The following is a 25,626-nucleotide window of genomic DNA, read 5'->3' on the forward strand; positions in this document are numbered from 1 at the left end:
AAGTGAAGGTGAGTAAAATTAGGTGGAACTGAGTAGAAGAAGTGATTTATTAGTTTCTCTCAGACCCCTAAAACTAAAAACAAGTGAAAAAAGTAGATTTAACAAAATATCTACAGGCAAGTGGTCAACATGTTTCTGCATTTAATCGGAGGGTTTCCTATGCATTCTTCAGGACCAAGATATTGCTACTGCTTGCTTAAATAAGTGAGAACAAAATTAAAAGGAAAAATTTCACCTGAATATCAGGTGTAGAATCTCCGCCACAGTCTAAAGCAAGTCACATGAGAGAAAAAAAGAAAAGAGGAAAACAACTTGTAATTATGGAATGCACTACAAACATTGCGCTATTCCTGTGTTCACGTATATTCATTTTAACACAAACATGATAACACTCACCCAATACTTGTGGGGAAGGCGCCTCACCTCACCTGGCAGGAGCTCAGGTAAAATAGGAGCACCGCTCTGTTAGCAAAAAAACAATCACAGGGACACTCAACCGATTCGGTAGAACAAAGCAAGAGGAAAACTTAATTGTTAAAAGTATACCCAGTATTAGACCGAGATTAAGGTTTTTACGTGTAACAATAAAAAGCCACGAGATCGTAGCGGGATATTACTGTTTATGCAGCCCGTATTGCTGCTCGTAAAGGACTACTACACGCACTCACCTCTCCGTCGGTGTCTCCAAACGTCCCTCTGGGCTCTTCTGGGGAGGCACCGAGCAAGGGAAGTGGGCGGGTATATCAGTGGAGATTATTGGGCGAGTGTGATGTATGATGGGAAATGTAGTTCCAAGATAAACGATAAACAGTGGTATTGGTTCTTTGAGGAAGGCTCTATTGTATTATAATGACATCCATGGTATAGGTTTGTTAAGACCATCTTTGTCACTATTCAATTTGTACACCCATTTTTGTTCAATTCTGAATAGAAATTTGCCGACATCTGGACAGTGATCCGGTATCGTGGGCTGTTCCAGTATAGTCCATTGGAATTCACTCGGCCCATGTCCTTTTTCCAAGAAGTGTGCTGTTAGGCGAGTCGCTTGTTTTCGACAGCGGACTGTGCTTTTATGTTCACCAATTCTTGTTTTGGTTTTTCGGGTTGTCATCCCAACGTACCTCTTTGAGCATGGGCACGTGATCATATAGATCGTATTCTCGCTGTTACAATTGGTGAACTTGCGCTGTTGCCATGGGCGCATGGTTCCGATGTCAACACTGGTGGATTTCGTGGTTTGGGGGCATGCCGAACAATTGCCACAAGGGTGGTGACCTTGTACGGGTGGCAGGTCCCACAAAGTACCGATCTGTCTTGGTGTCTTATTTCTCGGTCTAGTATGGACCAGGTGATCTTTTATATTAGGTCCTCTTTTGAAGGCAAAAAGGGGCGGCGGTAAAGTGTCGCCGCTGGTGTTTAGAATGGACCAATGTTTGGTTATAATCTTCCGAACCTCATTCGATCTTGTATGAAAGGTGTTTACGAAAGTCATTCTCTTAGTCTTTTCTTTTTGAATGGCAACCTCCAGCAAGGCTTCTCTATTATTGTTAGAGGCCCTTTTCTTGGACTGGCGAATGATCTTTGCAGGATATTTCTTTTCTCGCAGATACTCAGATAGTGTCTCTGAGTGTTTTTCAAAGGATTCCTTGGTTGAGCAGTTCCTTTTGAGCCTAAGGAATTGCCCAAATGGCAAGTTTTCTCTTAGCGCTCTCGGGTGGCAGCTTTCAAAATTGAGCAGTGCGTTACGTGCCATTGGTTTTCTATATAATTCCGTTTTTAGCCCATCTTCTGTGACCACTATGAGAATGTCTAAGAAGGGCAGTTCTTTCTTGCTGCATTCCAAGGTGAATTTCAGAAACTCATTACAGTTGTTCAACCAGCTGTGGAATTCCAAAAGACTGGTCTCTGAGCCCCTCCATACAACAAGAATATCGTCTATGTATCGCTTCCAAAGTCGGAGCGATACATAGTGGGGGTTATCTTGATGTAGTATTTTCGTTTGTTCCAGTACATGGACATATAAATTCGCCAGACTCGGCGCGAAAACGCTGCCCATGCTGGTGCCAGAGGTCTGGAGGTAGATGGTATCCTCGAATCTGAAGTAATTCTCTTTCATTGCCAGCTCTCCCAATTCCATAATGAAAGAAACCGGAGTGATCGTTTGTAGGTCCCTTTCTTGGAGGATGTTGCCCACCACTTCCAAAGTCTCTGTTTGTGGGATAGATGTATACAGGGACTCTACATCGAAGGATACTAGTAGGTCCATAGTGGGGTCAAAGTCTACAGTTGGAAGCAGTCGCAGCACGTCTTTTGTATCCTTAAGGTAGGTTGGCATTTCTTTAACAATAGGATTGAGGAAAAAATCAACAAATGTTGAAAGTGGCTCCAGAATAGATCCAATACCAGAGATGATTGGTCTCCCAGGTGGTGGCCTCTGTGGTTTGTGCACCTTTGGTAGGCAATAGAAGTAGGGGATCGTTGGATGGGAAGTGCACAGGAATTGTCCCTCTTGAGGAGTTATCCATCCTTGTGATGAGGCCTCTTCGACTAGATGGTTGATCTTGGTTTTCAATCTCTCTGTTGGGTCATCTTTCAATGGTCGATAAGATCTGTGATCTTGTAACTGTCTGAGGCATTCCTGTCTATAGGTGTCTCTGTCCAAGATGACAATTCCTCCGCCCTTTTCTGCAGGCTTGATTATGATCGATTCATTAGTAGTAAGGGCCTGCAGAGCTAGTTTCTCTTTGTTGGGTAAGTTTACATAAGATCTTGGTTTCTTGGTTTTATAGAGTAAGTCAATGTCAGTTTCCACGGCCTCCTCAAAGGTTTGGACCCTTGTTGGCAGTCCAATTGTCGTGGGATTGAAGGTAGATGGTCTTTTTAGACCAGTGTTGGCAACAGATTCAATATTGTCTCCAGGATTTTGTTTGGCAAAAAAGTAGTGGAGTCTCACTTTCCTAAATAGTTTGGAAACCTCCACTTGAGTGTTGAATTGGTCGCCTTCGTGGGTAGCCACAAAACCTAGCCCACGATTAAGGAGATTTTCTTCCTCATTAGAAAGTACATAAGAACTCAAATTAATCACGAGGCTGGTTGGTCGGTTGTTCCGCTCGTTCCAGCTCCCTCTTGTGGTATCCTCTTGCCACTCCTCAAGTCCATGGTCGGTTGTTGTACCGGAGTTGTCCAACGGACTTGGAATCCTTGACCTTGTCTTCTTCTCCCTCTGTTGGTCCTCTGGCCAACCCTAAAAAAGGCTGTTGTCCTTGGATTTGTTGCATTTGTGGTGGGTAGAAGGGATGTCCCATTTGGGGGAAATTAGGGGCATACATCCACGGGCCTGGTTGCCAGAACGGTTGGAAGTTGTTCTGACCAAAGTTGTTGCCTCTGCGGCCTCTTCTGTTACCACGTCCTTTGAAAGGACCTCCACTTCCTCGCTGGGATGTATCGGAATCGCTGGAGTTGTCATCAGAGCTAGAGGTAGCATAGTTGGAGCCTCTTCGGCCTCCACTTTGATTGTATGTCGGTGCTACATACGAATCACTGGTATATGGATATACTTTTTCACCGGAGAATTTGGCCAAATCTTTTTTAAATTTCTCCATTTTTGTAAAGAGAATTGATTCCTTGAACTCAGTGTTCTTCTTGTTGGTATCGTCCTGTCCAGATTTGAAGGCAGGGTTTTTTAGGGTAGTCTTGATTTTACCTTCTAGGAGTTGTATCTCAACCAGGATCTTGTCAGCTACCCGTTTGGCCGTTTTTATAATAAGGACTAACCAATCCCTGGTGCACCGCCAGGCAATTAAGGACCAATCTTTAAGGAATTCCTTATCGTCCAAGAACAATCTTGGACTGTTGGTCACAATGAGACCTGATGGTGCACAGTTCCCATGTAGATATTGTGCCATAATTATGCCGTGCACCGTTGTTCTTGAGTGGGATTTCTTTAGAACCAAGATCTTATTCCAGCCCTCGTCTGGAGTATTTGTTGCGAGGGGAATATTCTCTAGTAGACTGGGATTTTCATCCAGAATGTTTTGGATTTCCGCTTCCTCAAAAGCCAAACCACTGTTTGATGCCATTGTAAATGTTTATCACTAAATCGCTTGCCAAGTTTCTACGTAAAGGGAGTGTCCTGTAATTGAAACCAACGTCAAAAACAGAGCTGGAAAACAGACAAAGAGGTTGTATGTCCGTTATTTTTCAAAAGGAAGACCCACAGCCGAGGCTGTACTCAATCACAAAAACACACTACTTAGGGGAGGGTCTAAGGGCTAGTTTTATGACTCTAAACTGGATACATGCCCCACTCATAAAGTAACAACAACAAAAGGTATCCAGGAGTCACGACTTAGTGTTTTAACTCGAGACTTACCACCATGTGACTTAAAAAAGTAGACTGTGTGTTTATTCAAGTGTAAACCAACATTCAGTATGCAACTTGGGTAGGAATTTTTCCCATCAGTTGCCGCTCTGTACCACCATTATCACATCATTTGGGTCCTCCTTACCCAGGAGTTAGTACACAGAATCGGTCACACTGTGAATGGCGTGAGGACTATGTGAGTAAGGAGACCGATGCCATATGTGTTTGTGGGATGGTGTCTTAAAAGTGATGTCGACAAGGTTACACCTGAGGGAAGCAGTGCAGTGAGGATAAAGTGAAGGTGAGTAAAATTAGGTGGAACTGAGTAGAAGAAGTGATTTATTAGTTTCTCTCAGACCCCTAAAACTAAAAACAAGTGAAAAAAGTAGATTTAACAAAATATCTACAGGCAAGTGGTCAACATGTTTCTGCATTTAATCGGAGGGTTTCCTATGCATTCTTCAGGACCAAGATATTGCTACTGCTTGCTTAAATAAGTGAGAACAAAATTAAAAGGAAAAATTTCACCTGAATATCAGGTGTAGAATCTCCGCCACAGTCTAAAGCAAGTCACATGAGAGAAAAAAAGAAAAGAGGAAAACAACTTGTAATTATGGAATGCACTACAAACATTGCGCTATTCCTGTGTTCACGTATATTCATTTTAACACAAACATGATAACACTCACCCAATACTTGTGGGGAAGGCGCCTCACCTCACCTGGCAGGAGCTCAGGTAAAATAGGAGCACCGCTCTGTTAGCAAAAAAACAATCACAGGGACACTCAACCGATTCGGTAGAACAAAGCAAGAGGAAAACTTAATTGTTAAAAGTATACCCGGTATTAGACCGAGATTAAGGTTTTTACGTGTAACAATAAAAAGCCACGAGATCGTAGCGGGATATTACTGTTTATGCAGCCCGTATTGCTGCTCGTAAAGGACTACTACACGCACTCACCTCTCCGTCGGTGTCTCCAAACGTCCCTCTGGGCTCTTCTGGGGAGGCACCGAGCAAGGGAAGTGGGCGGGTATATCAGTGGAGATTATTGGGCGAGTGTGATGTATGATGGGAAATGTAGTTCCAAGATAAACGATAAACAGTGGTATTGGTTCTTTGAGGAAGGCTCTATTGTATTATAATGACATCCATGGTATAGGTTTGTTAAGACCATCTTTGTCACTATTCAATTTGTACACCCATTTTTGTTCAATTCTGAATAGAAATTTGCCGACATCTGGACAGTGATCCGGTATCGTGGGCTGTTCCAGTATAGTCCATTGGAATTCACTCGGCCCATGTCCTTTTTCCAAGAAGTGTGCTGTTAGGCGAGTCGCTTGTTTTCGACAGCGGACTGTGCTTTTATGTTCACCAATTCTTGTTTTGGTTTTTCGGGTTGTCATCCCAACGTACCTCTTTGAGCATGGGCACGTGATCATATAGATCGTATTCTCGCTGTTACAATTGGTGAACTTGCGCTGTTGCCATGGGCGCATGGTTCCGATGTCAACACTGGTGGATTTCGTGGTTTGGGGGCATGCCGAACAATTGCCACAAGGGTGGTGACCTTGTACGGGTGGCAGGTCCCACAAAGTACCGATCTGTCTTGGTGTCTTATTTCTCGGTCTAGTATGGACCAGGTGATCTTTTATATTAGGTCCTCTTTTGAAGGCAAAAAGGGGCGACGGTAAAGTGTCGCCGCTGGTGTTTAGAATGGACCAATGTTTGGTTATATTCTTCCGAACCTCATTCGATCTTGTATGAAAGGTGTTTACGAAAGTCATTCTCTTAGTCTTTTCTTTTTGAATGGCAACCTCCAGCAAGGCTTCTCTATTATTGTTAGAGGCCCTTTTCTTGGACTGGCGAATGATCTTTGCAGGATATTTCTTTTCTCGCAGATACTCAGATAGTGTCTCTGAGTGTTTTTCAAAGGATTCCTTGGTTGAGCAGTTCCTTTTGAGCCTAAGGAATTGCCCAAATGGCAAGTTTTCTCTTAGCGCTCTCGGGTGGCAGCTTTCAAAATTGAGCAGTGCGTTACGTGCCATTGGTTTTCTATATAATTCCGTTTTTAGCCCATCTTCTGTGACCACTATGAGAATGTCTAAGAAGGGCAGTTCTTTCTTGCTGCATTCCAAGGTGAATTTCAGAAACTCATTACAGTTGTTCAACCAGCTGTGGAATTCCAAAAGACTGGTCTCTGAGCCCCTCCATACAACAAGAATATCGTCTATGTATCGCTTTCAAAGTCGGAGCGATACATAGTGGGGGTTATCTTGATGTAGTATTTTCGTTTGTTCCAGTACATGGACATATAAATTTGCCAGACTCGGCGCGAAAACGCTGCCCATGCTGGTGCCAGAGGTCTGGAGGTAGATGGTATCCTCGAATCTGAAGTAATTCTCTTTCATTGCCAGCTCTGCCAATTCCATAATGAAAGAAACCGGAGTGATCGTTTGTAGGTCCCTTTCTTGGAGGATGTTGCCCACCACTTCCAAAGTCTCTGTTTGTGGGATAGATGTATACAGGGACTCTACAACGAAGGATACTAGTAGGTCCATAGTGGGGTCAAAGTCTACAGTTGGAAGCAGTCACAGCACGTCTTTTGTATCCTTAAGGTAGGTTGGCATTTCTTTAACAATAGGATTGAGGAAAAAATCAACAAATGTTTAAAGTGGCTCCAGAATAGATCCAATACAAGAGATGATTGGTCTCCCAGGTGGTGGCCTCTGTGGTTTGTGCACCTTTGGTAGGCAATAGAAGTAGGGGATCGTTGGATGGGAAGTGCACAGGAATTGTCCCTCTTGAGGAGTTATCCATCCTTGTGATGAGGCCTCTTCGACTAGATGGTTGATCTTGGTTTTCAATCTCTCTGTTGGGTCATCTTTCAATGGTCGATAAGATCTGTGATCTTGTAACTGTCTGAGGCATTCCTGTCTATAGGTGTCTCTGTCCAAGATGACAATTCCTCCGCCCTTGTCTGCAGGCTTGATTATGATCGATTCATTAGTAGTAAGGGCTCTTTTCCAGCTCGTTTTTGACGTTGGTTTCAATTACAGGACACTCCTTTTACGTAGAAACTTGGCAAGCGATTTAGTGATAAACATTTACAATGGCATCAAACAGTGGTTTGGCTTTTGAGGAAGCGGAAATCCAAAACATTCTGGATGAAAATCCCAGTCTACTAGAGAATATTCCCCTCGCAACAAATACTCCAGACGAGGGCTGGAATAAGATCTTGGTTCTAAAGAAATCCCACTCAAGAACAATGGTGCACGGCATAATTATGGCACAATATCTACATGGGAACTGTGCACCATCAGGTCTCATTGTGACCAACAGTCCAAGATTGTTCTTGGACGATAAGGAATTCCTTAAAGACTGGTCCTTAATTGTCTGGCGGTGCACCAGGGATTGGTTAGTCCTTATTATAAAAACGGCCAAACGGGTAGCTGACAAGATCCTGGTTGAGATACAACTCCTAGAAGGTAAAATCAAGACTACCCTAAAAAACCCTGCCTTCAAATCTGGACAGGACGATACCAACAAGAAGAACACTGAGTTCAAGGAATCAATTCTCTTTACAAAAATGGAGAAATTTAAAAAAGATTTGGCCAAATTCTCCAGTGAAAAAGTATATCCATATACCAGTGATTCGTATGTAGCACCGACATACAATCAAAGTGGAGGCCGAAGAGGCTCCAACTATGCTACCTCTAGCTCTGATGACAACTCCAGCGATTCCGATACATCCCAGCGAGGAAGTGGAGGTCCTTTCAAAGGACGTGGTAACAGAAGAGGCCGCAGAGGCAACAACTTTGGTCAGAACAACTTCCAACCGTTCTGGCAACCAGGCCCGTGGATGTATGGCCCTAATTTCCCCCAAATGGGACATCCCTTCTACCCACCACAAATGCAACAAATCCAAGGACAACAGCCTTTTTTAGGGTATGGCCAGAGGACCAACAGAGGGAGAAGAAGACAAGGTCAAGGATCCCAAGTCCGTTGGACAACTCCGGTACAACAACCGACCATGGACTTGAGGAGTGGCAAGAGGATACCACAAGAGGGAGCTGGAACGAGCGGAACAACCGACCAACCAGCCTCGTGATTAATTTGAGTTCTTATGTACTTTCTAATGAGGAAGAAAATCTCCTTAATCGTGGGCTAGGTTTTGTGGCTACCCACGAAGGCGACCAATTCAACACTCAAGTGGAGGTTTCCAAACTATTTAGGAAAGTGAGACTCCACTACTTTTTTGCCAAACAAAATCCTGGAGACAATATTGAATCTGTTGCCAACACTGGTCTAAAAAGACCATCTACCTTCAATCCCACGACAATTGGACTGCCAACAAGGGTCCAAACCTTTGAGGAGGCCGTGGAAACTGACATTGACTTACTCTATAAAACCAAGAAACCAAGATCTTATGTAAACTTACCCAACAAAGAGAAACTAGCTCTGCAGGCCCTTACTACTAATGAATCGATCATAATCAAGCCTGCAGACAAGGGCGGAGGAATTGTCATCTTGGACAGAGACACCTATAGACAGGAATGCCTCAGACAGTTACAAGATCACAGATCTTATCGACCATTGAAAGATGACCCAACAGAGAGATTGAAAACCAAGATCAACCATCTAGTCGAAGAGGCCTCATCACAAGGATGGATAACTCCTCAAGAGGGACAATTCCTGTGCACTTCCCATCCAACGATCCCCTACTTCTATTGCCTACCAAAGGTGCACAAACCACAGAGGCCACCACCTGGGAGACCAATCATCTCTGGTATTGGATCTATTCTGGAGCCACTTTCATTATTTGTTGATTTTTTCCTCAATCCTATTGTTAAAGAAATGCCAACCTACCTTAAGGATACAAAAGACGTGCTGCGACTGCTTCCAACTGTAGACTTTGACCCCACTATGGACCTACTAGTATCCTTCGATGTAGAGTCCCTGTATACATCTATCCCACAAACAGAGACTTTGGAAGTGGTGGGCAACATCCTCCAAGAAAGGGACCTACAAACGATCACTCCGGTTTCTTTCATTATGGAATTGGCAGAGCTGGCAATGAAAGAGAATTACTTCAGATTCGAGGATACCATCTACCTCCAGACCTCTGGCACCAGCATGGGCAGCGTTTTCGCGCCGAGTCTGGCGAATTTATATGTCCATGTACTGGAACAAACGAAAATACTACATCAAGATAACCCCCACTATGTATCGCTCCGACTTTGGAAGCGATACATAGACAATATTCTTGTTGTATGGAGGGGCTCAGAGACCAGTCTTTTGGAATTCCACAGCTGGTTGAACAACTGTAATGAGTTTCTGAAATTCACCTTGGAATGTAGCAAGAAAGAACTGCCCTTCTTAGACATTCTCATAGTGGTCACAGAAGATGGGCTAAAAACGGAATTATATAGAAAACCAATGGCACGTAACGCACTGCTCAATTTTGAAAGCTGCCACCCGAGAGCGCTAAGAGAAAACTTGCCATTTGGGCAATTCCTTAGGCTCAAAAGGAACTGCTCAACCAAGGAATCCTTTGAAAAACACTCAGAGACACTATCTGAGTATCTGCGAGAAAAGAAATATCCTGCAAAGATCATTCGCCAGTCCAAGAAAAGGGCCTCTAACAATAATAGAGAAGCCTTGCTGGAGGTTGCCATTCAAAAAGAAAAGACTAAGAGAATGACTTTCGTAAACACCTTTCATACAAGATCGAATGAGGTTCGGAAGATTATAACCAAACATTGGTCCATTCTAAACACCAGCGGCGAAACTTTACCGCCGCCCCTTTTTGCCTTCAAAAGAGGACCTAATATAAAAGATCACCTGGTCCATACTAGACCGAGAAATAAGACACCAAGACAGATCGGTACTTTGTGGGACCTGCCACCCGTACAAGGTCACCACCCTTGTGGCAATTGTTCGGCATGCCCCCAAACCACGAAATCCACCAGTGTTGACATCGGAACCATGCGCCCATGACAACAGCGCAAGTTCACCAATTGTAACAGCGAGAATACGATCTATATGATCACGTGCCCATGCTCAAAGAGGTACGTTGGGATGACAACCCGAAAAACCAAAACAAGAATTGGTGAACATAAAAGCACAGTCCGCTGTCGAAAACAAGCGACTCGCCTAACAGCACACTTCTTGGAAAAAGGACATGGGCCGAGTGAATTCCAATGGACTATACTGGAACAGCCCACGATACCGGATCACTGTCCAGATGTCGGCAAATTTCTGTTCAGAATTGAACAAAAATGGGTGTACAAATTGAATAGTGACAAAGATGGTCTTAACGAACCTATACCATGGATGTCATTATAATACAATAGAGCCTTCCTCAAAGAACCAATACCACTGTTTATCGTTTATCTTGGAACTACATTTCCCATCATACATCACACTCGCCCAATAATCTCCACTGATATACCCGCCCACTTCCCTTGCTCGGTGCCTCCCCAGAAGAGCCCAGAGGGACGTTTGGAGACACCGACGGAGAGGTGAGTGCGTGTAGTAGTCCTTTACGAGCAGCAATACGGGCTGCATAAACAGTAATATCCCGCTACGATCTCATGGCTTTTTATTGTTACACGTAAAAACCTTAATCTCGGTCTAATACCGGGTATACTTTTAACAATTAAGTTTTCCTCTTGCTTTGTTCTACCGAATCGGTTGAGTGTCCCTGTGATTGTTTTTTTGCTAACAGAGCGGTGCTCCTATTTTACCTGAGCTCCTGCCAGGTGAGGTGAGGCGCCTTCCCCACAAGTATTGGGTGAGTGTTATCATGTTTGTGTTAAAATGAATATACGTGAACACAGGAATAGCGCAATGTTTGTAGTGCATTCCATAATTACAAGTTGTTTTCCTCTTTTCTTTTTTTCTCTCATGTGACTTGCTTTAGACTGTGGCGGAGATTCTACACCTGATATTCAGGTGAAGTTTTTCCTTTTAATTTTGTTCTCACTTATTTAAGCAAGCAGTAGCAATATCTTGGTCCTGAAGAATGCATAGGAAACCCTCCGATTAAATGCAGAAACATGTTGACCACTTGCCTGTAGATATTTTGTTAAATCTACTTTTTTCACTTGTTTTTAGTTTTAGGGGTCTGAGAGAAACTAATAAATCACTTCTTCTACTCAGTTCCACCTAATTTTACTCACCTTCACTTTATCCTCACTGCACTGCTTCCCTCAGGTGTAACCTTGTCGACATCACTTTTAAGACACCATCCAACAAACACATATGGCATCGGTCTCCTTACTCACATAGTCCTCACACCATTCACAGTGTGACCGATTCTGTGTACTAACTCCTGGGTAAGGAGGACCCAAATGATGTGATAATGGTGGTACAGAGCGGCAACTGATGGGAAAAATTCCTACCCAAGTTGCATACTGAATGTTGGTTTACACTTGAATAAACACACAGTCTACTTTTTTAAGTCACATGGTGGTAAGTCTCGAGTTAAAACTCTAAGTCGTGACTCCTGGATACCTTTTGTTGTTGTTACTTTATGAATGGGGCATGTATCCAGTTTAGAGTCATAAAACTAGCCCTTAGACCCTCCCCTAAGTAGTGTGTTTTTGTGATTGAGTACAGCCTCGGCTGTGGGTCTTCCTTTTGAAAAATAACGGACATACAACCTCTTTGTCTGTTTTACAGCTCTGTTTTTGACGTTGGTTTCAATTACAGGACACTCCCTTTACGTAGAAACTTGGCAAGCGATTTAGTGATAAACATTTACAATGGCATCAAACAGTGGTTTGGCTTTTGAGGAAGCGGAAATCCAAAACATTCTGGATGAAAATCCCAGTCTACTAGAGAATATTCCCCTCGCAACAAATACTCCAGACGAGGGCTGGAATAAGATCTTGGTTCTAAAGAAATCCCACTCAAGAACAATGGTGCACGGCATAATTATGGCACAATATCTACATGGGAACTGTGCACCATCAGGTCTCATTGTGACCAACAGTCCAAGATTGTTCTTGGACGATAAGGAATTCCTTAAAGACTGGTCCTTAATTGCCTGGCGGTGCACCAGGGATTGGTTAGTCCTTATTATAAAAACGGCCAAACGGGTAGCTGACAAGATCCTGGTTGAGATACAACATCTAGAAGGTAAAATCAAGACTACCCTAAAAAACCCTGCCTTCAAATCTGGACAGGACGATACCAACAAGAAGAACACTGAGTTCAAGGAATCAATTCTCTTTACAAAAATGGAGAAATGTAAAAAAGATTTGGCCAAATTCTCCAGTGAAAAAGCATATCCATATACCAGTGATTCGTATGTAGCACCGACATACAATCAAAGTGGAGGCCGAAGAGGCTCCAACTATGCTACCTCTAGCTCTGATGACAACTCCAGCGATTCCGATACATCCCAGCGAGGAAGTGGAGGTCCTTTCAAAGGACGTGGTAACAGAAGAGGCCGCAGAGGCAACAACTTTGGTCAGAACAACTTCCAACCGTTCTGGCAACCAGGCCCGTGGATGTATGGCCCTAATTTCCCCCAAATGGGACATCCCTTCTACCCACCACAAATGCAACAAATCCAAGGACAACAGCCTTTTTTAGGGTATGGCCAGAGGACCAACAGAGGGAGAAGAAGACAAGGTCAAGGATCCCAAGTCCGTTGGACAACTCCGGTACAACAACCGACCATGGACTTGAGGAGTGGCAAGAGGATACCACAAGAGGGAGCTGGAACGAGCGGAACAACCGACCAACCAGCCTCGTGATTAATTTGAGTTCTTATGTACTTTCTAATGAGGAAGAAAAACTCCTTAATCGTGGGCTAGGTTTTGTGGCTACCCACGAAGGCGACCAATTCAACACTCAAGTGGAGGTTTCCAAACTATTTAGGAAAGTGAGACTCCACTACTTTTTTGCCAAACAAAATCCTGGAGACAATATTGAATCTGGTGCCAACACTGGTCTAAAATGACCATCTACCTTCAATCCCACGACAATTGGACTGCCAACAAGGGTCCAAACCTTTGAGGAGGCCGTGGAAACTGACATTGACTTACTCTATAGAACCAAAAAACCAAGATCTTATGTAAACTTACCCAACAAAGAGAAACTAGCTCTGCAGGCCCTTACTACTAATGAATCGATCATAATCAAGCCTGCAGACAAGGGCGGAGGAATTGTCATCTTGGACAGAGACACCTATAGACAGGAATGCCTCAGACAGTTACAAGATCACAGATCTTATCGACCATTGAAAGATGACCCAACAGAGAGATTGAAAACCAAGATCAACCATCTAGTCGAAGAGGCCTCATCACAAGGATGGATAACTCCTCAAGAGGGACAATTCCTGTGCACTTCCCATCCAACGATCCCCTACTTCTATTGCCTACCAAAGGTGCACAAACCACAGAGGCCACCACCTGGGAGACCAATCATCTCTGGTATTGGATCTATTCTGGAGCCACTTTCAACATTTGTTGATTTTTTCCTCAATCCTATTGTTAAAGAAATGCCAACCTACCTTAAGGATACAAAAGACGTGCTGCGACTGCTTCCAACTGTAGACTTTGACCCCACTATGGACCTACTAGTATCCTTCGATGTAGAGTCCCTGTATACATCTATCCCACAAACAGAGACTTTGGAAGTGGTGGGCAACATCCTCCAAGAAAGGGACCTACAAACGATCACTCCGGTTTCTTTCATTATGGAATTGGCAGAGCTGGCAATGAAAGAGAATTACTTCAGATTCGAGGATACCATCTACCTCCAGACCTCTGGCACCAGCATGGGCAGCGTTTACGCGCCGAGTCTGGCGAATTTATATGTCCATGTACTGGAACAAACGAAAATACTACATCAAGATAACCCCCACTATGTATCGCTCCGACTTTGGAAGCGATACATAGACGATATTCTTGTTGTATGGAGGGGCTCAGAGACCAGTCTTTTGGAATTCCACAGCTGGTTGAACAACTGTAATGAGTTTCTGAAATTCACCTTGGAATGCAGCAAGAAAGAACTGCCCTTCTTAGACATTCTCATAGTGGTCACAGAAGATGGGCTAAAAACGGAATTATATAGAAAACCAATGGCACGTAACGCACTGCTCAATTTTGAAAGCTGCCACCCGAGAGCGCTAAGAGAAAACTTGCCATTTGGGCAATTCCTTAGGCTCAAAAGGAACTGCTCAACCAAGGAATCCTTTGAAAAACACTCAGAGACACTATCTGAGTATCTGCGAGAAAAGAAATATCCTGCAAAGATCATTCGCCAGTCCAAGAAAAGGGCCTCTAACAATAATAGAGAAGCCTTGCTGGAGGTTGCCATTCAAAAAGAAAAGACTAAGAGAATGACTTTCGTAATTACCTTTCATACAAGATCGAATGAGGTTCGGAAGATTATAACCAAACATTGGTCCATTCTAAACACCAGCGGCGACACTTTACCGCCGCCCCTTTTTGCCTTCAAAAGAGGACCTAATATAAAAGATCACCTGGTCCATACTAGACCGAGAAATAAGACACTAAGACAGATCGGTACTTTGTGGGACCTGCCACCCGTACAAGGTCACCACCCTTGTGGCAATTGTTCGGCATGCCCCCAAACCACGAAATCCACCAGTGTTGACATCGGAACCATGCGCCCATGGCAACAGCGCAAGTTCACCAATTGTAACAGCGAGAATACGATCTATATGATCACGTGCCCATGCTCAAAGAGGTACGTTGGGATGACAACCCGAAAAACCAAAACAAGAATTGGTGAACATAAAAGCACAGTCCGCTGTCGAAAACAAGCGACTCGCCTAACAGCACACTTCTTGGAAAAAGGACATGGGCCGAGTGAATTCCAATGGACTATACTGGAACAGCCCACGATACCGGATCACTGTCCAGATGTCGGCAAATTTCTATTCAGAATTGAACAAAAATGGGTGTACAAATTGAATAGTGACAAAGATGGTCTTAACGAACCTATACCATGGATGTCATTATAATACAATAGAGCCTTCCTCAAAGAACCAATACCACTGTTTATCGTTTATCTTGGAACTACATTTCCCATCATACATCACACACGCCCAATAATCTCCACTGATATACCCGCCCACTTCCCTTGCTCGGTGCCTCCCCAGAAGAGCCCAGAGGGACGTTTGGAGACACCGACGGAGAGGTGAGTGCGTGTAGTAGTCCTTTACGAGCAGCAATACGGGCTGCATAAACAGTAATATCCTGCTACGATCTCGTGGCTTTTTATTGTTACACGTAAAAACCTTAATCTCGGTCTAATACCGGGTATACTTTTAACAATTAAGTTTTCCTCTTGCTTTGTTCTACCGAATCGGTTGAGTGTCCCTGTGATTGTTTTTTTGCTAACAGAGCGGTGCTCCTATTTTACCTGAGCTCCTGCCAGGTGAGGTGAGGCGCCTTCCCCATAAGTATTGGGTGAGTGTTATCATGTTTGTGTTAAAATGAATATACGTGAACACAGGAATAGCGCAATGTTTGTAGTGCATTCCATAATTACAAGTTGTTTTCCTCTTTTCTTTTTTTCTCTCATGTGACTTGCTTTAGACTGTGGCGGAGATTCTACACCTGATATTCAGGTGAAATTTTTCCTTTTAATTTTGTTCTCACTTATTTAAGCAAGCAGTAGCAATATCTTGGTCCTGAAGAATGCATAGGAAACCCTCCGATTAAATGCAGAAACATGTTGACCACTTGCCGGTAGATATTTTGTTAAATCTACTTTTTTCACTTGTTTTTAGTTTTAGGGGTCTGAGAGAAACTAATAAATCACTTCTTCTACTCAGTTCCACCTAATTTTACTCACCTTCACTTTATCCTCACTGCACTGCTTCCCTCAGGTGTAACCTTGTCGACATCACTTTTAAGACACCATCCAACAAACACAAATGGCATCGGTCTCCTTACTCACATAGTCCTCACACCATTCACAGTGTGACCGATTCTGTGTACTAACTCCTGGGTAAGGAGGACCCAAATGATGTGATAATGGTGGTACAGAGCGGCAACTGATGGGAAAAATTCCTACCCAAGTTGCATACTGAATGTTGGTTTACACTTGAATAAACACACAGTCTACTTTTTTAAGTCACATGGTGGTAAGTCTAGAGTTAAAACACTAAGTCGTGACTCCTGGATACCTTTTGTTGTTGTTACTTTATGAGTGGGGCATGTATCCAGTTTAGAGTCATAAAACTAGCCCTTAGACCCTCCCCTAAGTAGTGTGTTTTTGTATTCCATATAGTCACCTTATCTTGGTGAATTCACTCAGCACAATAAATGTTAAGTGTACACCCTTGTTTTGTCCACCCTAGTACGTAATCCCAACCCTGTTTCCCCCCTTTTTCTTACAGGTTTTTCTCCTGAATGAGGAAAAGACACACCCTTTTACACCAGATCACAATTTTGTGGTCTCCAAATTGAACGAGGGCTGGGCACACCTAAGCGTGTGCGGACCACCCCGTCCAATTTTCACCGTCCTGACGAAAACCTAAGAATCTTTTTAAACGGTTGAAACATGTAGACCTAATTATGTATGTTTTCTAATAATATTCACATAGCACACTTCGCTATTTTTAATGTATTACACTTTTTGAGACACCAAAGCCTTCCTAATTAGGCACGGGTGCCACACTGGTTTTATAGGGGTTCAAGCACTCAAGAATAAAGTCTTGAAGTGACTAGTTTTTGCCCCCTTTTTAACACACTTGTCACAGTAATTTTATGCACATATAATAAGAAAAAAGAAACCTGCTCCACTGTAGTCAGGTGTCGTAGCACTCCCTGTGGGCACTCGGCCTATGGGGTGGGACCCCGATGATGAAGCATGTCACCAACCAGGTTGGTGAGTGAGGGGTCTTCTTTAAAGACATGCATTGTCCGGTAACGGATTGGGGCACACTGTGCTGACCTGAGCTTTCAGCTCTAGTAGCAGAGATTGTTCTCTGCTTTTTCCCTCAGGGGGTACTCCTCCATTGTTGTTACATTTATCCCCGGGGACCAGGAGTTCCCACCTCACATAGTCTGTGTAATTTCCCTAACTCTCTCCTCTGTTATATATAAAGCAACCTCATCTCCATCTTCTGCACATGAACAGAGCAGGGGCTTTCAAAAAGGAACCGCAGGCCTGTGTTACTCTGCATCACTCAGGCAGTCATGTCCTGCATACCAACTCCTCTAACTTACATGTACATGTCAAGCACATGGATGGTTGGTGCTAGGATTTGTGGTTCACCGTGAGCAGTAGAGCTTTAGATGAATGTGCCTGTAGGCTCCCATTCATGTAAGAGGGCCTGGTTTTATTATAGTTAGTACAAAAATTGTATCTTGCCACCGCCACACTACATATGTGAAAACATGTGACAGGAATATTAGTCCTGCTTTAACTATCAGAGGTCACTTGCTGTGTCCCTTTGGGATCAGAACAAGTCCAGAACCTATCTTAAATCAAGGGCAAGCCTAGGCTTTCACTCATACACATGCACTGGGTTATTTTGAGGATAAGACATGATCGAAGTTCGAGCACTCATAGGAAGCAAATATACACCATGCAAGAGAAAGAGACGTTCCTGTTCCAACAACCTGTATACATATTTATTCCATGGTAGTAAATAATAATAAGGCCCACCAACAGGGTATTTAATGCATTTTCACTGATTAACAGGAATTTATACATTTATAACTCAAGCAATCAATCAATCAATCATTTGTAGAGTGCACTACTCACCCATGTGGGTCTCAAGGCGCTGAGGAGGGGGGGGGGGCGCTACAGTTCGAACAACCAGTTCTTGAGAAGTCTCCTGAAGGTCAGCAGGTCCTGGGTCTGTCGCAGGTGGATGGGGAGGGTGTTCCCTGTTTTGGCGGCAAGGTGGGTGAAGGATCTGTCGCCGGTGGTCGTTTGGTGGATGCGTGAACAGTGGCGAGGGCGAGGTCAGCGGAGCGAAGCTGGTGGTTCGAGTGTAGAAGGTGAGTCCTTTGTTGAGGTATGCTGGTTCTGCATCGTGGAGTGCTTTGTGAGCGTGGGTGAGGAGCTTGAAGTAGATCCTCTTATTGACAGGGAGCCAGTGCAGGTCCCTCAGGTGGGCAGTGATGTGGCTGTGGTGGGAGATATTGAGGATGAGGCGTGAGGAGGCATTCTGTATGCATTGAAGTCTCTTCTGGAGTCTAGCTGTGGTTCCCACATAGAGGGTGTTGCATAGTCCAGCCTGCTGGTGGCTAGGGCGTGGGTGACCGTTCTTCCGGTTCTGGTTCCGGTGGGGATCCATTTGTAGATCTTGCGGAGCATACGGAGGATGTTGAAGCAGGAGGAGGAGACGGTGTTGACTTGCTGGGTCATTGACAGAGATGCGTCCAGGATGAACCCCAGGTTGCGTGCATGCATGGTTGGTGGGTTTCGGCACAGCTCTCGGCTAGGCTGGCCACCAAGAGTCGTCCCAGGTGGAGGTGGTGGAGCCGGGGATGAGGACTTCCGTCTTGTCCGAGTTCAGTTTTTAGGCGACTGCTCTTCATCCATTTGGCGACGGCCTTCATTCCTTCGTTGAAGTTGGTTTTGGCAGTGGCGGGGTCTTTGGTGAGGGAGAGAATCAGCTGGGTGTTGTCGGCGTATGAGATGATGTTGAGGTTGTGCGATCGGACGATGTTGGCGAGCGGTGCCATGTAGACATTGAAGAGGGTCCCGATGAGGGATGATCCTTAGAGTACCCCGCAGGTGATCTTGGTGGCTTCAGATCGGAATGGAGGGAGGCAGACTCTCTGGGTTCTGTCGGTGAGGAAGGAGGTGATCCAGTCCAGGGCTTTGTCGTAGATCCCTGTGTTGTAGAGGCATGTGCTTAGGGTGTGGTGGCAGACGGTGTCGAAGGAGGCTGAGAGGTCTGTAGTGCAAAGGGCACATTCGACGTATGCCTGGGCAAAATTTTAATTATGCAGCCAAAATGCATGGCATTTTTTAATTTTGCGTTACACCAAATTCATACAAATTGTCAAAACTATGCAATACACCAATTTGCATATTTTTTTATCCTCAATGTGCATCTCAAGTTAAAAAGTCTTGAAAGATACCCGTCGGACACTGATTTGTGGGCAAGATGTCTCTCTTCAGAGACATTTACTATTGAAAACGTCTCTTCCACAGACATTTATCATTGAAAACTTCTCTCCCACAGACAGTTTCTACTCGAACCAGACTCCTGTCAGTAGTTCACACGATTTTTTAGCACGAGAATCACTTAGGTAAAATAAATGGCGATATACTGCCAAAGCGTCATTTTTTGCAATGCTTATGGAATTCCACAAGAAATAAATCGCAGATTTCACTCAGTCTCTCTCCCACATTTTATTGCATCACAATTTGCATATATCAATCACGTTATGCAGGAAAACAACTCTCCTAAAAACCATGATATTTCTTCAACATGATTTTTTTACCTTCCTGCGCAAACTTAACTGTTTGTGCCCAGGCTTTTGTTTACTACATTTGTTAAACCAAATACACATAAAAAATGCCCTTGCATGACCCATATCTGCTGATACTCAGAGTGTAATACGCCATTAATTATTATTGCTGAGTGAGAGGAGGGGTATCATGACTTACACACCTACAGCCGAATTCATCATACTCCCGTTTTGCGAGCCCCTAATAGCGATTCATAGCAAATCGCTATTAAGGACTCGCAAAACGGGATTCATGTAGGAAAATGCAAAAAAAATGTGATTCCTACTAATTCCTTATTTGCGATTAGCAAATTGCTAATCGCAAATAAGGAATAACTCGCCATTCATTCCTGTGGGCCAAAAGGCCCATAGGAATGAATGGGGAGTATTCCTTATTTGCGATTAGCATTTTGCTAATCGCAAATAAGATAGCGATTTGAAGGGTGCCAGGGGTGTCCAAAGGACACCCTGTAGCACCCCTCAAATGATATTTTACACAGGTGTTGCACACACACATGTCCAAAGGACATGTGTGTGTGTAACATGCAACTCAGAAAAATGCATTTAAATGCATTTTTCTGAGTTTTCGCAATTTACCACGAGGTCTGACCTCGCGGTAAATTGCGGTAAGAAATTGCGAATTCGCAATATTTAATTGGATGTTGAATTGCATTTAAGGAATCTCGAATAGAGATTCCTTAAATGTCATTCCTCGCAAAATTGCGAGATCGCAATTAGCGATTTTTACATTTGGGATGCTGAATCCCAAATGCAAAAATCGCTCTCGCAAAGGGCCAGATTCTCAGAATCTGGCCCTTTGCGAGCGCTATTTTCTTTGATGAATCGGGCGGCAGATTCTCAGAATCTGGCCCTTTGCGAGCGCTATTTTCTTTGATGAATCGGGCAGCTAGTTTTGTAAAATTAACCCATTCCCATTAGGCATGATGAGAAATCCTAGAAGAAGATGAAATTGATTTGTTTCTCAATGTCTTTAGAATATCAAATACCTTACATTCATCATTGTTTCCATGGAACATACAACGTTGGGGTTTGTAAGGAGGAGACAGTATACCATATCTTTATTTAATAAATAAAATTGACAAATGATGCCATAGACTATATACCGGGAATCAGAACCAATCCGCTTCTGCCCTTTTAAGGCATTATTTCGCTGCACTTGTCACTATTCCCTGTCCCATTCTGTTCGCTGAAGTGCATTTATTTAATCCTTATGTCTCTTTTTCCCAAGCCCAGAGGTGACAAATCTGCCTCAAAGCAACTGGATAATGATGCATTTTAATTATTGTGACAAGCAAGAAATTCTACCTCAGTTCGTGGAGCCCGGTGCAGAGTTCGCACCACTATAAATCAATCTCTGTCACTTAACTCCCTGATGAATACAGGAGTGTGTGAAATGAAACATCATGAGGGCACTTACATAGGGATATCTAAATTGATGGGAGGCCCGGCTGATTTATGGCGCCACAGATAAGATGTGCGCGATACAGTGTCCCGATGTTTTATGTGCCTATGACATCCTTGTAATGAAGGTTATTCCTGCGCTCATAAAAGTGCATATTGCGGTCTGTGCTGCATCATGAGCCTGCAATGCGTGACACAGGCTGATAAACATATTAATCAGAGGCAAAGGAGGAATCAGACCTGATTTGTGAGGCGAGTCTTGGCTCATGGGAGCTGCGCCGGAGAGCACGCACTTTCGAAGCCAAATGTTACAGTAGGGCACAATAGAATTTACTGTTTAATTTTCTATTACCTTCAGATTGAAAAAAAAGCCTTTGGGGAAAAACGATGGCGATATGTTTTTATAAGATGCGTAGATCACTTGAAGCGCCGCTTCTCTGGGGATGGGAACATGATTTATAGTGACTGAAGCATGTGAACTGGTGTTTGGAGATATTTTCTAATTGGACACCTGAGGAGACTAGAGGAAGCCCCTGTGCGCAAGAAATGGCAGTTACGGGGGAGGATAAAACGGTTACACGTTGCAATTTACTTTCAGGTCCCCCAACTATTTGACAAAAGGAGCTCCCCCATTCTTACTAGCCCATAGCGTTGATGAATGGTTTGCTATCATCTGATAACCAAGTGTCTTTTGTATAATATTCGTTATGTAAATTATGCATCTTTGTGTCTGTAACTGTGTGTGCTTGTGTGTGTGTGTACATGAACGTGCACATTTATGTTGATGTGTGCTTGCTTATTTATGATTGTGCAGATGTATTCATGATTGCATGTCTGAGCTTGCCTGTGTGCATACCTGTTAGAAATGGAGTCTCTAGTTGGCAGAGGTATGCACCCTGTGCAATTAGGAAACCACAATCCTAGTTATGGTAAGTGTAGTACACACTAAGGGGAATATGTACAAGAAATATGTCGGAACGTGGTGTAGAGCCAAATTTGGCAAAGCCACACGCTGACATTTTCAAATCGAGGGGATGCATCATATTTACAAATATATGGCAACCCCCCTATTTTTTCTCTAGCGCTGGCGCTAAAAACTGCCAAGCGCCAGCGCAGGCACCCTTGCGCCATATGGCAAGGATGCCTGGGCGACAGGCGCAAATGTTTATGTGCAGGAATGGACACCTTACTGCACATGAACAATATTTAGAGGTGATTTACTTTTTCTATGTGTCCTGCAGAATGCAGCACACATAGTAAGAGCAAAACAAGAGGAGAAATGAATATTTTTTCCTCGTATCACCTTCCTAAGACCTGGCCTTAGTTTTTGGTGGAGTCCCATCCTTGTAAATACGAAGCAGCATTAAAAAGCAATGGGTGTTGCTATGGAAAGCCCCCTGCAACACACATTGCCTGGCCCTTTGCCGCAGAGGACTGTGGCGGAAAAGGGTATAGATACAAAGTGGTGTTAAGCCATGTTAAGTGGATTAGCGCCACCTTGTAATATGGGGTATGGACGGACCCCACCGGAGCTTCAGAAAAAGTGATGTTCCTGCAGCATTAGGATCTTGTATTCTGGCCCTAAGTTTACCTGTGCTAACCCTCTGGTAGCTTGGCTCAGAGCAGTCAGGCTAAACTAAAGAGGCAATGTGTAACACATTTGTGCACACGCACAAGCACCCACACACACACACACACAGTAGCACAGTGAAAACACCACAAAAGTTCTCCACACCAGTTTAGAACAAGCATTTACAATGCAATGGTCTCGGCATCATTAAAGGTAGAGCTTTTGGCACTGCTTATGACATTTCTTTTCTTTTTTTTTTTTAAATCATCAATAAATGGCATTGTCATTTACATTGCCAATAGCTTAATCGTTAAATAAATGGCATTGTCATTTACAATGCCAATAGCTATACCCTACACAGAGCCACCCTCACACAGACAGAGCCACCCACACATAGAGCCACCTACAAAACAAATAAATGACATTGTCATTTACATTGCCAATAGCACATGAATAGGTTTCAAAATAACTTCTAAACTTCTAAAAATGTATCAAGTGCAATGCATGGGATTCCTTTCATTTCATCACCTTTTTCTTTCATATAGATCATATATTGGAGCATGTATTAAACTGAAGGTATAACAAATTAAAAAGTGCAGGTATCATAGGGAAGGAAAGAGGAGTCGATCCGGTCCATCACCTTGTAACCTAAAAGTACTCTAGTAATAGAGACTGTGGTTTGATTAGCACACTAATCAGATGCTGGTCTCACTGTAAACAATTCAGTTAACTTGGCTGTAGTCTGACTGTGGGCGACCCCTTGGTTGTACGTGGAATCACTGAATCTACATACCAACACTGGTCATGGATTCCAAAAAGCTGTTTAAAGTGTGGCAGACAATTGTTTGGCTGCTTTATAAGCAAAGAGGCAAAAACAACGCTGAATACATTTGAGATCTGAAGACTACAGATAACCATTCAAAACAATCCAATACATCTAAACTGTACATTAGGCGATCTCTCTTTCAGAAACCAATAGGAAGGTTAAAACATATTTATATCTGCGTTTAATGTGCGTAAGCAAAAGCAGACCCAAGAACATTTTTTTTCAATCAAGGGCTTAATTTCACCCACACAATACTCGCGGGGGTGGGGGGGGGGGGGGGAGACTCGCGCGGGGGTTAAAAAATAAATTTAAAGAAAACTTATCTGACTGCCCGTGCCCGCGCCAGAGCAGAGGAAGCGGCTCTTGTTTTCGTCGTCAACCGAGGAAACTGCAGGGGACTGAGATCCTATCTGGCATCTGCACGCTGGGGAGGCTGGGAAGACCCGAGGGAGGCAGGCACTGACCCATCTCTAACCGGGGGCCTGGCGGGCCGTTTCTTTCACGTGGGAGCCCAGAGCGGGGTGCGGGAGCGGCACTTGGAGTTCACACTGCGGCGCTTCTGGGAGCAGCCAAGCAGGTGCCCCCCTCCCCCACCGGCCCAACACAAGGCTTTGTGCGCGCGCCATGAATCTGCCAATTCACCCAGAGTGAAAGGGGCATAAATACCCACAGACCACCGGGATGTATTTCAACCTCACACCCTCTTCCAGGATTAGAAAAGGATGGTTTCCACGGTGTATCATCGCTCGGGGAGGTGGGTACGGACCTGGTGCTAAACCCAGCTCGCCCATTTGACACATTGGGTGATCCTGAGCAAATTACCTCACAGATCTCTCTCTGGGCAAAACAGCAGCGCTTTGGAAAAAAAAGGTCTTAATTTAGGCCTGAAGCGCTATGCAAGTAAGCGTTCTTTTACACTTCCAATCTGAATGCACAGATCGAAGCTGGCACCATGGGGAGGCCGCCCGCGACCCCCTTCACAAATAAGACTCGGGCATGCCTGACACACCTGAGGGTCATGACCCTATCCCCCGGGGCTGCCAGGCTGACCAATTCAAACAGGTTTCCCTACTGCCATAATGGTTTGGGTGTGTATTGAACTGCCACGGGAGCAGCGCCGGGGGTTTCTAGCTGCCCTCTGACCGTGGTCACTGGTGTCTGAAGCGTCTAGTTACGTTTCTATTTAACATATTTTGTTCCTGTAAAAAATGTAACTGGCCCTTTGGCCATCATTTCTAAGAGGGTGACTGAATTTTGCATCAGGAGGTGGTGGGGTCGTTTGGCGGGTAGGGTTTGGGTGGCAGTTTGTGTTTCATTAAAGCTGGCCTGACGCCCCCTGCAGCCTCGAGACTGAAACTCGAGGGGGGGGGGGGGTATGGTGACCCATCCAGGGGCCATATGATGGGTCCAATTACAGATGGGCCACCACTACCCTCGATGCAGAGCAGGACGACGGGGGGCAGAGCAGGACGACGGAGCTGCGGGGGGAGTGAAGGGGGGGGGGCAGAGCAGGACGACGGAGCTGCGGGCGGAGGGAAGGGGGGCAGAGCAGGACGACGGAGCTGCGGGGGGAGGGAAGGGGGGGGGCAGAGCAGGACGACGGAGCTGCGGGGGGAGGGAAGGGGGGGGCAGAGCAGGACGACATACCACGGGGGCCGCAATTCTCCTGAGCTTCGGCGTTACAACGTCCTCCGGGAGTGACCACCACTCTTCCGTCCACTCCTCCTGCTCAACACCGGCTCTCTCCGCACGTCATTGGGGTGCCTCGTCTGCTTCTCGTTCTCGCTCCTCGATGAGCTCATCTGCTTCACGTCCTTGTTCCTCATTTGGCTCGTCCTCGTTCCTCAGGAGTGCTCCGGTCTGTTCCCTCCGTCTCCCGAGTCCTGAGCACGCACACCTCAGCGTCCTGCAATTATGGTGGGCGTTCAAGATACCAGTTGCGATGAGATCCTGTGCGGGCGGGACAGGACCAGCGGGAGGGGG

The sequence above is a fragment of the Lissotriton vulgaris genome, chromosome 4_1, assembly GCF_964263255.1.
Source record: "Lissotriton vulgaris chromosome 4_1, aLisVul1.2, whole genome shotgun sequence".
Classification (NCBI taxonomy): domain Eukaryota; kingdom Metazoa; phylum Chordata; class Amphibia; order Caudata; family Salamandridae; genus Lissotriton; species Lissotriton vulgaris.